Source organism: Astatotilapia calliptera, chromosome 7 (genome assembly GCF_964374335.1).
Source record: "Astatotilapia calliptera chromosome 7, fAstCal68.1, whole genome shotgun sequence".
NCBI lineage: Eukaryota > Metazoa > Chordata > Actinopteri > Cichliformes > Cichlidae > Astatotilapia > Astatotilapia calliptera.
Genome location: NC_137428.1, coordinates 52660159 through 52677362, shown reverse-complemented (window position 1 = coordinate 52677362; position 17204 = coordinate 52660159). Strand labels below are relative to the sequence as shown.

The 17204-nt window shown below is 39.7% G+C and overlaps 1 protein-coding gene across 3 annotated transcripts in view; it reads left to right on the top strand.

The window, feature by feature from the left end:
* Positions 1 to 17204, top strand: part of cntn1a (contactin 1a) — a 61221-nt gene that overhangs the window by 15131 nt on the left and 28886 nt on the right. Inside the window, exon 1 of one of the 3 annotated variants that reach the window (XM_026175391.2) lies at positions 8275 to 8543. The exons of 1 other annotated variant lie outside the window; for it this stretch is intronic. The gene's annotated coding sequence lies outside the window, so the exon portion shown is untranslated. Of the gene's footprint in view, positions 1 to 8274; positions 8544 to 14335; positions 16887 to 17204 lie in introns of those variants that run through there. One more of the 3 variants, XM_080304616.1, reaches the window with a different exon arrangement.

Genomic DNA, 17204 nt, shown 5'->3' with positions numbered 1-17204 from the left:
TATGGTAAAAAGTTATCGAATGTCAACATTACTGGTTTCAGATGTTATATTGCTAAGTCCTGTATCATATTAATTTCAATTAAATAAATGACTCATTTTTGTAGCATTTTGGAGTTATTGTATGAAGGAACAGCAGGTACAGTAACCTCACGGCTGACTTGAACCAAATGTGTAGCCAACTGGCCACTTAACCACAACGTCAACTGGTTAAAAATCACATTTTAGCCCATTTTCTCCATTTATTGTGTCCCAGATTTTTGTCATTTGGAATATATATAATGAAGAAAGAATTGGAATTTGAATAAGAAGTGTTATAGGTATGTATTTATCTAAGGTTAATTTAAAAAGTTATCAAATCGTATCACTTGATCACCTCTTCACATTATAGTTCAAACCAAGTTTCTGGCCTTGTTATACAACTGTATTTATGTATAATAAAACGTAATCCTATATGACTACTTTATCTTAAAAGGGCTTCTCTTATGAATTCCAAATATACACAGTGTACTGCTGATGTTATTGCTGCTGTTATACAAATAAACGACACTCACTCTATTACAAAGATGCTGTATGAAAATAAGCTACCATGTCATTTCTTTTCATTTATGTCCGTCTAACTTTTCCTTCACATGACACCCAAAGTTTATCACGTGTGCTCGAAAAGTTATTTTCCAGGCATATTTCTTTCTGTCTTCTTGCATTTAGCCACACACGTTGCATTGTATGCATTTTGCTCAGTGAGCATGAAAATTGCTCCATTTAATGAAGCCCTACTATGTTTACTCAAGATTCAACACTTCTTGGAGTACCAAGAACAACTCGCCAAGCCTTCCTGTAAGGAGGTGGTGCAGGAAGAGAACGACAGATATCCCTTTAGATTTCTGATTTGCCCTACGTATTGTTACATTATAATGCTGCAGGGCGTGACTGACTGCATGTCCAGTCCTAAAAAGAGCAGTATTGTGCTTGTGACATACATCAGTCACTTGAATGCCACTGTTGACCTATATATGAAGGCCTGGGTCAAAGGAGAGACAGGCTGGCCAGAGCACAGAGGAGATATCCTGTTTAATGAACCTTAATGTGGCATGCGTCAGACTGTGGCACACAAATATAACCAAGAGGAAGACACAATTTGTGCGCTACTTTGGTGAAAACTGAGCATAAACAGTTGTGTGTCTTGCATTGTTTCTGATTGTATAATCCAGACCAATGCACTGTGCGTTCTCTGGCTTCATTCAAAGCCAGTGAACGCACTTACTAATTAGATTCATGTACATTTTGACAGTAGAAGACAGAAAAACATGGACCAGCTCCTCGAAGGGGGAAGGGGAACGATGCAGAAGATTTAGTGCAACTCTAAGTCCTATTATCTATGCCTTGATGACTCCTCTGGTGCAATAATCAATACAGGCTGACTGGCACCAGGGACCAGGGTCCACTACAGGAAGAGGATATCTTCAAACCATCCATTATGGATGAGAGAAGAAGTGAAGGGATGGAGAAAACAGGAGATGATAGATGTGGATTGGGCTAAAGGAGAGGGAGAAGAATATGGAAAACAGGATGAGGAAGCGGGAAAAAGAGAAAGTAAACAACATGAGGAAGAGCTCATTCAGAGTGGGTGAGTGGATGAGGCATAAGGTGGAGCCACTGAATGTGCCATGGCTTCTGTTTATTTTTTTATTTCTTTGCTGCACTTGCTCCCTCTGTGAGGCTGGTTCATGCTGTTCTTCCAGTGTGACTGTAAAGTTTATGTCCAGCTGTGGGAATGGACGCAGCCCTCACAGGTATCAAAATTAAATTGTCTTCTTCCCTCCCTCCCACAGCATGCCACCACCTTTGCAGCAAACATTTTGTTTGTAACAACTGTTCTTTCTTCCCCCCTCACAGCTGCATCCTCCCCCGTGGTACATGCTCTAGTCTTCCTCCTCTTTCTTCCTTGTTGTGGTAATTTTGTCCTTCTTGCTGTGGCTACCGTACCTTCTGGCCACACACACCAATATCAGCCCGAAATATCACTGCAAAAACACTCCACAAACAGCCCCTCCTCTCCCGCATCCTCCTCCTTTTCCACTGTGATGTGAGGTTACAGCTGGGGAGCCCTTTGATTTGAAAGCTCAGTGTACATTTGTGTATGCGATGGAGGGGGCTTCTGCGCTGCTGAGTGCCTGTGATAGAAGGGGTCCAGGATGCCATGACAGCGGTTGCTAGCCAGCACTAGCAGTTTATCCTCAGGCAGGAATATATACAGCCGGCTTCACTGCTGCCAACTCAAGCTAACGGGACTGTACCTGCAAGCATGTTGGGGTCTCTGTGTGCCTCAGAGCTGTGCGCTCTAGAACAGAGGTGGGTGGCAGAGTAGGCTCAGTGTTTGGTTTGTGTGTATACTGTGTGGTGGAGCCAGAGGAGTGCTTAGAGTTAGGAAGTTTTGCTGGCTTTTTTTTTTTTTTTTTTTGCTTATTGCAACTTATGTTTGTGTGTGTGTGTGTGAGAGAGGGAGCATGTAGCACTGCTGAGCTCTGCTGGCTCTGGGATTCTGTCCTCTGCAGAGGGAATAGCTCATTATCTGCCTCTCAGAATGAAGCATCCTACCTAACACTGCAGTGCTGCACACTGAAAGGATAAACCTATTGAAGCGTTGTATGTGTGTGTGTGCATGTGTATGTGTGGGACTGTACAGGAGTTTGTAAGTTGGTATAAGGAAAGTGGTTGTGTATCCAGCACCCACAGTGTCTGTGTCCTTTTCTGCACACTGTCTCCTTCTTTTGTATATTTATATTTGTTAGTTCAGCACAGATGATTTTCTGGGGCTTGTCTTATTTACATTTCTTACTTAAGGCATTACTTTTCTTATGCATCTTTGGGCTAATATTACAATAAATATTCATTGCTTTATTTCTTTTTTACTGTGTGTGTATGACTGTTACATCATATTGCATTATATGAAACGTGCTTGATATATTCATATTAAGGCTATATCTTTGATATGCTGGGTCTTGGTATGCCTATTAAATCAACAGCCACCTCAAAATATGTATTGTATATGTATTTTGCCCTTGATATGCATTGTTCTAAACACATTATTGTATTTAAACAAAGTTCTAACTGCTTCATAGCTTGCATGGTCCCGTGGTAAGAGTCCACCATCTAGCTCAATTTCTGCATCTTTGTGTGGCACACCTGCATGTGCATATGGTTTTCTAATCAGTGGGTTGAGGTACTACAGTAGAAATCTTTTCAAGCAGCCAAACATTCAACATTCATCCAATCATTAAAAACATAAGAAACCCATTTCTGTTTTTCTGTTGTTTTTTGCTATGCTGTAGTTAAATGAGGGCAGGAATAACATGATTTCATTCACTGGTCTGGATTTAACAATATTTCTGTCAAAATCTGACTTCTGAGGTTGCTTCCTGATTGGTTATCAGGCTGCTGCTGAAAATGATTTAAACTACATAAATACATAATCCTGATGAAGCAAATTTGTAGTATTTTTGGGTGTAGGATTATAGTTCTGTTAGATATGTTAACCTTTAGTGTTAGGAACCCCCTCGCCACACACCTTGAGTGTGTCAACCGTTTGCTGTAACATTTCGTCAGCTGTGCAGAGGTGAAAATGCATCAGGGTGCCGTACTTCAAACTACTCCTTCATCGTGGCTGTTTAGAAAGACACCTTTCATTTCCAGACAGACTTCAAAACTAGTTCTGAGATGCCATAACTCAGCTCATAAAGTCACAGTCTACAGGAAAAAAAAAAGGTATATATCTATGATAATGTATATGTAGATAGATAGATAGTGTCTGTCTCACACAGATCCAGATTTTAAAATATATATATACTACTACTACTACTACTACTACTACTACTAATAATAATAATAATAATAATAATAATTTCATTTTCTATCCAGCAATCGGAGTAATCCAACTCTTTGCCTGACAAACAAACGCAACAAGAGCTGAACATCTTTTCCAAGGAACCTTATCTAAACTCTCGACACTACTCACATTAACATGCACACAAAAGCTCTTTCGGGCAGAGTGGGCCCAAGTAGTCCCTTCTCCTAAGTCAAAACCTGGGCAGTTCATTGTGCTTCTGTTCTCTTTGAATGACTCAAAGAGAACAGAAGCAAAAGTACTAAAAGGTTTTTAAGGAGGAACCATATCTGAGTAATCAGGAGTAATTTACGTTGGCTTCAGTTTAAGCATTTGAGAGACTGTATTGTTGCCGGTTCTTATATCCATAAAGCACGAACAGCAGCAGTGGAACTCTGTTACCATTATCTTAGTTTAATACACCAAATCTCAGTCTGTCTCTCCCATGAACTCCTCCTACACAGTCAGGAGTTGAGCAACCAGACTTGGCAAACTGTTACATCTTAGTCTCATCGAGGGTCTTTTCAGTATCTGATATTATGACATCAACATGTTGCCTAGCAACCGTCTCCCAGAGGGCTAAAATGACCAGTTTTTATTTTAGCATTTATGCTCCCATAAAACCTTATAAAAACACTGTATCAGTGTAATTCAGTTCAGTTTATCAATTCATCACAGTTTAGTTCAATTCTATTTTTCCAGTTCAGTTTTGATATATATTAATGTGCAAGACTTGAATATGCCTTTACTTAAATGCTTTTTATGATGCCATCACATTGCCAGGCAACCAGCTAACAACTGACTAAAAGGACATTTATATAGGACAGCAGGACCTGAGCAATTTCCAAACCTGATTTATGCATTTGTGCAAGGTGCATGCACGGGTAAGTGACAGTCATGTTAAGAGAAAAGTTACGCAATCCTCCTTTACTATATGGGTGCATATTCAACAGAACAAAAGTTTGCATATCACCTTTTAACTGTATACTTAACTAGGGTGGACAGTGTCTGGCTGATGAGTGTAATCGTACACTTATCTTTCAGAGAGTAGATGTTTGATGTTCACATTACATTTTTGCTGTATATCTGCACGCAATCTGTCAAACGAGCTCAGATCAAACAATACTGTAGCATGGACTATTGGACTATTATAGGTTTATTTATGTACATATTAGGCCAATAAACTCAGTTTCACAGACCTGTTCTTGACAAGTAGTACACAAACGAATACTTCACTTCTTACTGAATAATACAGTGTTGATTAAACACATATTGTGCCTTATTTCGAAGCCCGTTCATCAGCATGCACATGCACAAATATCAAAGCCAAAGAAGGACGAAAGGATGTTTGTGGGAATAAAATCAGTTAAACATTGCTTGCAGCTCAAAGTGGGAATCACATGGATAAACCCAATAAAAAAATGTTCATTGAGCCCTACTTCTCTGTATGAGGTTTCTGCAGTAGTACAAAAATGACACTGTTCACAAGACAAATGAACAGTGTCACCTGTGTCTTTCTTTTTTCTCTCTTCCATGCGTCCATTCTGCTCATTGTGTTGCTGGCATGCATCACCACATCAAACCATCAAACATGTTCATAGAGATGGATAAATCAGGGCAGTGACTTTTATGACAGCTGGATGTCGTCCTCCAGTGCAAAATACTTTAATCTAGTGGATGTTATCAACATATTATTTTAAGATAGTAGAGTTGAGTGATTTATTGATTTGCACAAATATCCAGTGTGCATGATCTGCGACCATAAAGTGCAGATAACTACTAATTGCGGCAGATGATTTTTAATTTCACTGCTGATGATCACACATTAGAATCAGTTTGATTTATTCAAAAGAAATCCACCTTCATGTGCATGAAGTGTGATATTGGATTTTACTGTTTAAGCTTTCCGTACACAAGAAAATCTGTTATTTGTTTTTTCAGGCTTCAGTCATTGTGTGTAAATTGTGTGTGTGGCTCTTTGTGTTTTAAACTGCCACAGCAATCACTCAACAGTATGTTCTGCAATAGTGAAAAACAAATAATAGGTCACAAAAAGGAAGATGATATGAGCAATGCAACATTACCCCCTCCCTAATCTATTCAGGAGGGAGTAACATTGCACTATTAGTTGTCCAATTAGCTGCCAGGTTTTCTGAAAATAATGCACAGCAAACCATCCGATATCTGAGAAATATATCTACCTAAACAAATGTAGACACAAATACCTGTAAATGCGCAAATTTGTCCATTCTGGTCAGAGTAGTGTTGTTAAATGGCATAAACTGAATATACTGCATCTCTAATAAGCATGTACAGAAGGTGGGGAATGATCCTCTTTTATTCCCGTCACCGGCGGGGTTCTGCTGAGTCAGAAGTCTTGGGTAAATCGTGCTGAAAGAAAAAGCAGAATCCAGCCAGACACAAGGCTTATGCTTTGCCACTGCATTCTGTGCTCTGCTCCACATGCTCTCCTTCTGAGAGATTTGCATTGGTTTTGATTAGTCAGGGAGCTCATGATTTAAGACCAGATGTAAAGTGCTTGCTAAAAGTAAGAAGGTGTACTTTACACCTCTTTGCACAATTCTCCTGACTTTTTCAGGGACCGTCTGCTTCATCTTAATGGATGTCATTAGACTGGGTTTGGTCTCAAGCATCATCTGGAGCTCTCTTGAACTGCTCCATTTGCTATGATGATTTGAAGGATTAGTGCAGACATTTGTACCATCGATACCTGATTTCATTGGGTACATTCTACTGTAAGTGCATTTCCAACACTAAAATACATTTCTCCTGTTGCTTGCTCTCTTATTTTCCATAATAACCTATGAAAGTTTAATGAACCCCATATTTAAGGTGACTTATTGAAAGATTTGAGGCCTCTGTGTGATTTTAATGAAATTCAATAAGGTTAATCAGTCTATTACTCAGAGTTTTGTTGTCCCACTGCAAAGCTTTATTTTTTTCCTTTTAGCATTTTCATACAATGCATCTAGTTGCTGTGGTGATACAGACTGAAAGCTTCCTCAGATGAATTTATTATGTGAGCCTCACGAGGCTAAACCTTTCTTAAACCTTCTGGTATCCCCTCGACCAAATCCCTGCTCTGTAACACTTGCTCAGCATCTTCCTGGTTACTGCAACCCAAAGGCAGTGTGTGAGCGTTTGTATAACACTGCTGCCTCCTGTCCCCTAAATAGAATAGATTGCACTTAAAAACCTTATACCCCCCACAGGCTGAGTGAAAAACTCACAGCTGGGAAGAGCTGAATAATATATCATCCTTTTGCAGTTTGCCCATGAGTAGCTCCACTGAAGAGGTTTGCAAAAGGCACATTACTTATTTTAGCTTTTCTTTCTTTCCCCTCCAGGACGCGGTAAAGTGGTCCCTAAACTTTTAAAGTTATTATTTTAGTTACAGGACAAAAGTGCTGACATTTTTATGTACTAAGGACATAATAAAGCGGTTAGTATTTACAGTAAGAGAAATGTATAGATAGATATAGATATGTTCTGTTTATCCAGCAGTTATACATCCAGCTTTACTTCTCCATTGCAGTTATTTTTCACAAATATAAGACGATTTAAAATGATACACACGTTCCACATTCCTAGTGTATAATCACGATGTCCTTTTTATATCTGTTTCCAAAGTAAACACACATCAGATAACATCAGATAATTATTTTACTTATATTGCATCTGGTTTGTAAAGATCAGTTTGAAAGATAAAGCACAGTGACAGGTTCAATCATTTATTCGTAGTTTTACATTTTGGAGGTCAGATAACTCCCAGTTTACATTTGTGCGATGCTTAATAACTTTACCAACTGGAGGAATTATAAGTAAGAATTAATCTTGTGGCTAGTGTAGGTAAAAGAAAGCTAAGAACACTTAATCCTTTCCCAAGTGATTGCTTTCTTGTGTTTTCTTTTTAACGTGTGGAGATTAGTTCAAAGAATTCAAAGAATAGCCAAATTGTTGTTGCCATTCTGCTACATATATAAATATATATATTAGAAATCTGCTTTGGATTGGGAGAATTACATCAAGTTTACAGCAAACATGCAACAACACACCTTCATGTCTTATCTCCACTGTGCTGGTCCTGCGTCTCTGAGTGAAGCCTGTGTTTTATTGATTTCTTTTCTACCTTTACTTTCTCTCTGACAGTAAAGAGGGGGTGATTATGACAGCGCTGATGATATGTGTGGCTTCCTGCCAGGCTAATGATGGAGCAAAGTCGACGAGTGAATGTTGTATCAATTTGTATTTCTCTGTGTCTGTGTGTGGGTGTTTCAACACGTATCTGTGAGTGGGACCAGAGGGCTTAAGAGATTAAACCACAGCCAGGCCACAGTGAGAAGAGAAGACCCCTCTGTGAAGCGTTCTCACTGCAGGGAGGCTTCTTCTCATTGGCGTCCCATTTGCATGGCTCCCTGTCCTGCTCGGGGAATTGGCCTTTTCTTTTCTTATCGTCCCTCCCTCCTCCTTTGCACCTTGGAGAGAGAGTGCTTCCATCCAGCAGGATTGCTTGTTTCTGAGGCAGACAATAGAGCAGAGTATTTAGGACACTTGGCAGGCATGTTGGAGGGGATGGGGACATGGGCCGCTAAGTAGCTCATCTCGTCACATAGCCACTGGCATGATAGCACTCGGCAGCAAGGTAAGCACTGAGCAAAGTCACACACACACACACACACACACACACACACACACACACACACACACACACACACACACACACACACACACACACACACACACACTATGCCCTAATTGTTTTTCTGTGTGTCTTTTACAACTCTTACAGAGTGCTGATGGGTTTCCACTAATAGGTAACCCCCTGCTTGTCTTCACTATAATGCAATTAAACGGGGTATTTGTGGCTTATTTAATGATTATATTTAAACATTCCCTTTGTCTGGTTAATCTCTGGTCTAATGTTAGACCCACACATTCTAATAAGAGGATGAATGAGAACTTAAATTAATCTTCTTATTGTTCTATAACCATTTATTGTCTATAGCCAATGAAGAAAAGAAAAATCCTCTGAGACTTCTCTTTGTGCAATTTGAAGGCATTGATTGTTTTTCTTCATATACTTTAGGATACCGCTTCCTTATCAAGTGTAAGTAACACTCTGTGGCCAGGTAATTACAGTTATTTACTACAGTATATTTCCATTAGTAAATGGGGACCGAGACATGTAGCTTGTAAAGAATGTCAGCGCTCTCCCATAGAAACAGCTTAGCCAACATCTTTATTGGACAGATGTGGCATGAAGTAATTAAGTGGAGCACTCTTTTCTTGATGGAAAGCACGTCTCCTCTGACCTTTTGCCTTTCTTGACATAATTTATCATACATGATGTGGCACACTTTCCATACTTGGAAAGACACATCTGAAAGCTTTCACCCCGTGCATTACCCTACTGTACCGAGGGACGAATCACACTCTGCCGTGGCTGTTGCATTGAAAGGTCATTGCTCTTCTGGATCACAGTTAATTACATTAACATAAAAATAATCTCCAAAGTTTTTTTGGGTAATGGTGACGTCTAAGTGCCAGGCAGGAGATGTCAATCTTATTCATTCATTCATATTCTGTTATGTTATATGAAGGCGACTAACAAATACGACACCATACTTTTTTTGTAATAGTTTTCACTGTGTCTTCTTTCCCCCTTTCAAAAATAGAAGAAGGTCAGAAAAATCAGGTCACTGTGAGGTTGTGGGTTCATGGTTCCACCGTTCAGGAGCAGCATTAGATGCTGGCTGCTAAGTACGAGTGGTCTGTCAGTGACAGCTGCTTCATCAAAAATAAAAGTTGTTATTGTTCTAATGACTCGAGTCACTTTTCCCTTCCATTTGCATGAATTTACAGACGCTCCTTAATTTGAGGTTAATGCAGTTCATACAGCGGGCCAGCTCCAGTGTTCGTGGGTTCAAGACTGTAGTCATTGATATTCAGGTCAGCTGAGGTTGCTGAGCCTGTGTGGCCAAAGGGGGGTTGGAGGAGGTAGTGGTGTTGGGGGACATTGTGTTGACTGCAGGGGTTAAGATAAATAGTTTACATTAGCATGACAGATTCTGTTGGGCGAGAGAGCGCGGAAGCGAGAGGACAGACAAGAGAGCCAGTCATAACCGTATCATCTGAAGCTGGATTACATTATTCTGAGGCTAAAATAACATTAGAGTGCTCTCTCTCTGTCTGTCTGTCTGTCTCTCACACATACACTAAATTGAATGGAAACATGATTTCAAACTTGCAAAAAGAACACCCCTGCGGGCTGTACTGTTGTTCATAATTAGATGATGTTGAATCTGAATGCATCATTTTCTTTATCAGTGAATAATCAGACAAACAGTTAACGCACATTGTTAGCTTAATTGCTAAAACGCAGGAACAAGATAAACATGGTGTCAGCTGCTGAAAAGAAGCTTTTAGACGTCCTTGCTCTTTACACTCCTACACTGCTGAAAGGAAGGAGTCTCTATTCTGGCTGTGGGAGAAATCAAGCTGTTACAATCTGAAAAATAAAGTTATTTTTTCCATCAAGTGCCGAACCATTTCCTGCTTAACAACAGGGGGTCCATGCTTCACAAAACACAGAGATAGCAGCTTTTTTTTTCTTCTTCTGCAGGTGTAGTTGTGTGTGCGCCTTGGGGCTTACTGTTTTATCTGCTGTATAATAGGCTTGGATAGCCCTTGTCTGTGTGCTGTACTTAACTGAATCATTCTGTTAGGCACCTCAGAGACAGGAACATCTTTACCTGTAGCCAAGGTCCTATTTTCCACACAGATACAATATATGAAGTGCGTCTTTCTGTGTCGGGGTTGACGAGACAAATGGGCTGTCTATGGCTTAGTTGAAATCTAAATCAATGATTTCGTCATAAATAATTCATTGGCTAGACTAATGCATCATCGCTGGTCTGTGGTGAAATTGTACCGATTCAGCATAACAAACAAATGGACTACAGCTGGTGTGTGATTTTGCTCAAGATTTTATGATCTTACCAGGGATGAAAAGATTAAATGATGTTCTTGTCTTTCTTGCTTTCTCTTTCTTGTCTGAATTTTGATGGGAAAACATTTATTCATTTATTTAAGTGGGCCACCAGTAAAAGTAAATGTAATTTTGTATGTTTATGTATAAAACCTCTAATCCTAACCCCATGACTTCATTAAACTAAAATAGAAAAACACACATCTCCATGGGCTCTGGATGAATTGAGCTAAAGAGACTAAATAGCAGTGCCCCTTAAAGCAGACAAAGACACAGCTGCCTCTCAGAGATGATGTCAGACCCAATGTCACACTATGTCATCATAATTCCTCTCCTTTAATGACTTTATTCTGTGATGACATTTCTATCTATCTATCTATCTATCTATCTATCTATCTATCTATCTATCTATCTATCTATCTATCTATCTATCTATCTATCTATCTGATATTTTTAAACCCCTAATATAAAGCAGATGTGGGGAAAACAGTTATGAGCATTCTGTCTGAGATTACATGACATGATTAAAAACAAAAGTTGTTGAAATTTTGTTGTTCTTAAATACTAAACATTCAACGTTTGTGCTTGGCATCAAGGTACATTATTGCCTGACATTGCCATTTGCACCAACACTGGCACACACAGTTCAAATGCAGTTCCCAAGCAATTAAAAGGAAATAACTAAAAGGAAAACTGACTTAACTCTCTCTCTTTTTTTTATCTTATTTTGAATAAATAAAAAGCTGACTGACAGGAAATTTTATTACCCTCACAGCAAGAAGGCCCTGGGTTTAAATCCACCATTTGGCCTTTTCTGGCTGGAGTTTGCAGGTTCTCCAAGCTGTCTGCGTGAATTTTCATTTTGTGTGGCAGCTGAAGAGAGTTACGTAAATATTGTCATCTTACGTTTGGCAATGAAGCAACTAATCATGTTTTAAATTTCTTACACTGATTTACAGCACATCACGATCATTAGGTAGTGAAATAAAACTATAGTTGTCCTAATTCTATAAGAAACACCCCTAAAGACAGATGATTAAAAAACTTCTGCTGGTGTCTTGGCGCCCAAAACCACAGAATATATTTGGAAGTTCAGGGCATGGACTCCTACATACCTCCTACTACAAACCTGCTTTCTGGGTGCACACGGACGACCAAAAACTGAACAGACAAGCAGCAGTGTCTCACATTGAAGGACATGCACTAATAAATTTAATTATCTTCTATTTAGCTGTTTTTTTTAAAATTATATCCTCAATCAATCACTTATTTGTCTGTTCGTCTTTACTAGATTTAGGACATGTTTTTTTTTCTTGTGAAATAAGGCATGACTGGGATGCTGCAGGAGATGATGCTGTGTCTAAGCAGTGCTCATTTTCCCCTCTCAAACTGATTAAGACCAATCCAGAGTTAACCTCGTCTTAGCTTCCTCTTGTAGGATTACTGCAAATCTGATGTTAATGACTGATTGTGGTGGTGATTATGATTGTATGTGTAAGGAGTGGTGGGGGGTTGAGGCGGTATTCTGGAGTGGGTGGTGGTGGATGGTATTTGAGCTTGTTTTTGAAGTCTACCAAATGGTTACTTTGTAGAGCACAAAGTAACCATGTCCATTTCTCCTCCCTACTTCACTGTGGCTGCCTGAGTATTAAAAAAAGGAGAAAAAAAGTTACTCAATTATGCAACTCACATCAGGCTAAACACAGAAAAGGAGGGGTTTCACTGACTTCCATTTCAGTAGCACCCTTAGGGAATTGTGGGGTTGTGATAAAAAGAGCAAAAGACAGTATTGGCCATTGGACTGGAGCAAAAAATCCCAGAATCTGCCCTTAAGAAGACTGTAACTTGACAAAATTTGATTTTGGTGGAATGAGGTTGGGAATCCTAAGAGGAGCAAGGAGAGAGAATGTGCTTGAAATTCATAAAGCAAAGCAACACTGGTTGCAGCAGTAACAGTTAGCAGCTCTGGCCACGTCCAAAGTATGATTTATGGGGAAGACGTCCGGGGTCCTGTGATTTACAGTGATGATTGGAGCGCTCATCAAGTGCATTCAGGCTGCTGAAATAAGATAAAAGAGAAGGAGGCCCGAATATTGTTTTTCAGAGTCTGCTGTTTTGCCATGTTGAACCAGTCTTATGTGTTTTTACAGTTTTTTACTCAAGTAACATTTCTTAATGAGGTAGATGAGATTCTTCTTCTTATTTCACTTTGTACTTGAATGCTATAAGAAGGCTTTTCGTGGTATCCCCTAATCTCTTAAGTGCATCTATTAGGAACATTTATGATTAATGAGTTACAGCTATCTACAGTAGCAGTATAGCTGCAAAGTGGAGAGAGGAGAGGTTGAGTTCTAGTAAACGGCGGGTTTTCGGCCTTTCCCTGACACTAAGAGATGAATGTCTTCAATAGATGAGCAGAGCACCCCAGGTTTTCGTTCCACAACAGCAGTGTTGTTCTAGATTAAAATGAGTGTTTGCGTTGTTTGATTGCCGTTCACAAAAGACCCCCCACAGCACAGAAACTGGTGCTTTTGAAAAGTGTTGCTAGGATACAATCCAGCGTAAAGATGAAATCCCTTCTCTGCGGCTTTCGAGGAGCTGTGCAGCTCGGACATCATGTCCCAGCATACCGTGCACATGGTATGGTTTACAGTGCGTCTGCCTGTTTATGGCGCGGCTCATTTTTGTGTGCGTCCCCGCCATGCGTCGGCGTATTAAAACGTTTAGTCATACAGTAAGTCCAGCTTTGTTTGTGTCATGCAAAGCTGCCATATTACATGCACTCTCTTCTGTCATAATCCGTTTTTCTGTAATAAGACTCCATTTGTCTGGCGAGTGCTGATATCTCAATCCTACTGTCACACCTCTGAGTCTCTGCCAGCTGACACCTCAGGCTGTTCACAAAGAATCAATAGTGTCTGCCTCATGTTCAATTATACTCTAATCAACACTCACCAAACCAGAATGACCTCAGACAGGTCTGCTGGTATTGAGCTGATGCTCAGTGCTGTAACACCAGAAAATTAATATATGAGTGTAGACGAGGCCTCCAGGTTTGGGTTGATTGACAGACAAAACTGTGGAGTAAATTGGAGAATTTTCTCTGTGTTATTACTCTGCCGGCTCTCAAAATGTCAAAAGATGTAAAAAATGTTTTTTTCTTTCCCTGTGGGTTCGTTTTGTGGGCAGTACAATTTGAATTTCTTCTAAACACATGAACCATTTCCAGTGTGACCTGATTCTACACCCTTAAGTAAATAAAGATACTGAATTAACAATTTCACGCCAAATATTTTCCACCTTTATGTGATCTCTCCTCCGCTTCTTATCTCTGTCAAAGCTCTCTTTGTGTTCCCTCACACACACACAAACACACAGCTGTTGCTTTTCATATTGTGTTACTGGGAATGAGGCTGAGAGCTGGTGGCGTGGCGTTAAGATTTTAGGGGTAGTGAGTAAGAGACGAGACGCCTGCTCAGCTTAACCAGCGCTCAGGGTTTCTTCAGGAAATTGTCCAAATGCCAATCATCAGGTGTCAACCTTTCAAGGATCCGACGCCTTTGAGGCTGACGGGAATCAGAGACGTGGTGAAGATGAATTTTCACTGTCATGGTCCACGTAGTGGCGATAAATGGCTAGTTAAACTTGTTATGTGCTGTGACACAAGTTGATCGTGATTCTGTTTCCACGTTAGAGACACTGTAATGCTGTGATAAGAAGACTACACTTTGAATAATAAAAATGAAAAATAATAAACACGCACACACACACACAGACTCAGAGGATAGGGAGAGAGAGAGCATAGAGAGTGATAGAGAGAAAAGGATGAGTCAAACCAGGAGGATCAGGAAACCATGACAGATACTTCTAGAGTATGATGTTTTTATGATTGATTGTGTTTATTATCCCCCTGTTACCTTACCCTGTGTTCTCAGGAGTGAAGAAACAGGTTGGGAGTGATAGTGGAAAAGAAGAGAGGAAAAAAGTGTGGTGTAAAGGAAAAGTATAAAGGAAAAATAGGCAAAAAGAAAGGGATAGAAAGGAGGAAAGAGACAGAGGAATGAAAACCCCAGAAATCCGTTATGAGCATGCACTAGGTGATGGGCAATGGTGAGGAAAGAAACCTCCATCAGTACCAGGCCATCTATCGCAACCGGTTGGGGGTTGAGGGGGAGAGAGGGAAAAGGGTGAAGAAGGGAGGGAGAGGGTTGTGGAGGTAGGTGAGAAAGGTAATGGAGGGAGAGAGGAGGGGTGAAAAAAGGAGATGGGGAATAAGGTGGAGGAAGAGAAGGCAGCTTTTGTTCATGATTATGTGATGAAGCAGCAGAGGTCTTCTTCTGGAAAAACCTGAAGCACTTTTTTCTTCTTTTTCAGAAACTGTTCCTGGAGCTGTCAGGGTTTTTTTTTGCTTTTTTTTTTTTTTTTTACTTAAACGATTGTTTCTGTGTTCAGCTCCTTGAATTTCTAGAACCTTTTGTCCAGTTCTTCAAATCTGGCTTTGTTTCAGTTCTTTGTATTTCTCCTCCTGAATTTTCTTTGCCTCATGCTTGTGTGTCTTCTTCTGTTATACTGTGCTGTGTTGTAACTCCTGATTTCTCTTCTACATTTCTTGAATCGTTCCTGTACTTTAAGCTAGAGTACTTGGAGCTGTTGTTTTTTCCCCCCCACAATTTCTTGGATCCTACACTGCATCTCTGCATATTTTCCCAGTTCCTCCTTTTCTTCTTTCCTTTTATTTTCCTGGGCTCCATGGTTTTTTTCCTTGACTTCATTATAAAAAAGTCTTTTTGTTCTCCAAGTATTGGAGAATAAGTTGGATCGCCCTCTGCATTTCTTCCTGTTGCTCTTTCTCTTTAAGCATTTTGGGATTCCTTGCCAGCGTGTCATCAAACATTACTTGCAGCGCTTGATGCTTTTTATCCACGTCTTGGAGCTTGCTCTGCATTTCTGTGCGCTGTGCAGTGCTTCGTCAAGTATTATTTGCAAGCTTTCATTATTTTCTCCGTATCTTGAATCTTGAACTGCAGCTCTTTGTGCATTTCTTCAATGTTGTAGAGCTTGTAGTGGAGTTGTCTGTTTTTAATAATCTCCTGTTTCTTGTCTTTAAACACTTTTACATTTCTTTCCAGTGCCTGTTGAAATGAAAAGGCTTTCCAACTGTACAACATTGATTGCCAAGAAGTAGAGCTGGGCGATATGAGATTTTTTCATATCACGATATGTTTTTTTCATTTCAGGCGACAACGATATCTATCACGATATAAGCCAAATAACTATATTTGTAAGATTTAAATGTGCTGTTGCTCACAAGTAAAATGTGAAATAATCAGCAGCTTGTTTTTATTTAAATATTTATTTCCCATAATAAGTTCAACAGGGTAGATGTACTTAAGTAACATGAGACTTTTTCAGATAAATAAAGGCAAATATTGCAAACTACACAAAAGGCAGCCGCTAAAGCGTTTAAGTTTCAAAATAGAACAAACAAAACAGACTAAATTGTCAATTCCACTTAGAAACAAAATATTAATTCTAAAAATAAATCTTAGTTTGTTTTACAGAAGAACAGACAAAACTGACTAACTTTTGTCAATATCAAATAAACTGAGAACTAAAAGGAAATTCTCAATCTCTCCTTGTTGTATAGCTTAGCTTTTCAAACAGTTTTAACAGTTACTTTAGTCTGACAAAAGCCGAATGACGAATTAGCGCTTCCAGTCAGAGACTGAGGCTACGTCCACACGTACACGGGTATTTTTGAAAACGGAGATTTTCCTTTTTCGTTTTAAAAAAGAATCCCGTCCACACATAAAGGCAGAAATGAAGGAAAACGCTGCTATGAACATGCCAAAGCAGCAGGTGGCGCTAGATTCCTAACCGTGCAGAAATGTTGGCCAATCAGAAGTCTAGAAGCCTCGGTGGGAAAAAGTAAACAAAGCTGGGGCATAGAAGCAGAACCGAGTCGTATGTGTGGAGGGACAGTAACTGTGTGTATATGTAAGCATTTAAACACTGCAGAGAGTAGAATTAACAGTAACAGTATTGTAGAAATTCATTTCACCGAAACAATAACGTGGCGCACAGTGTGACGCATGCACCAGTTTATTGTATTTCCAGACTTGCTTTCGGCACAATTTACAGTGCACGCTACTCTGTTTTTTGTCAGACTTGAAATAGCCGAAATACCTTCCCACTACGGAACTTCTATGGCTCTTCCGTTCGACAATCTCTCCGGCATTGGAACCATCATCTGTTTTCTCTTCGGTCACGCTCGGTTGATTTTTCTAGTCGGCACACTCATTTCCTCCATTACCC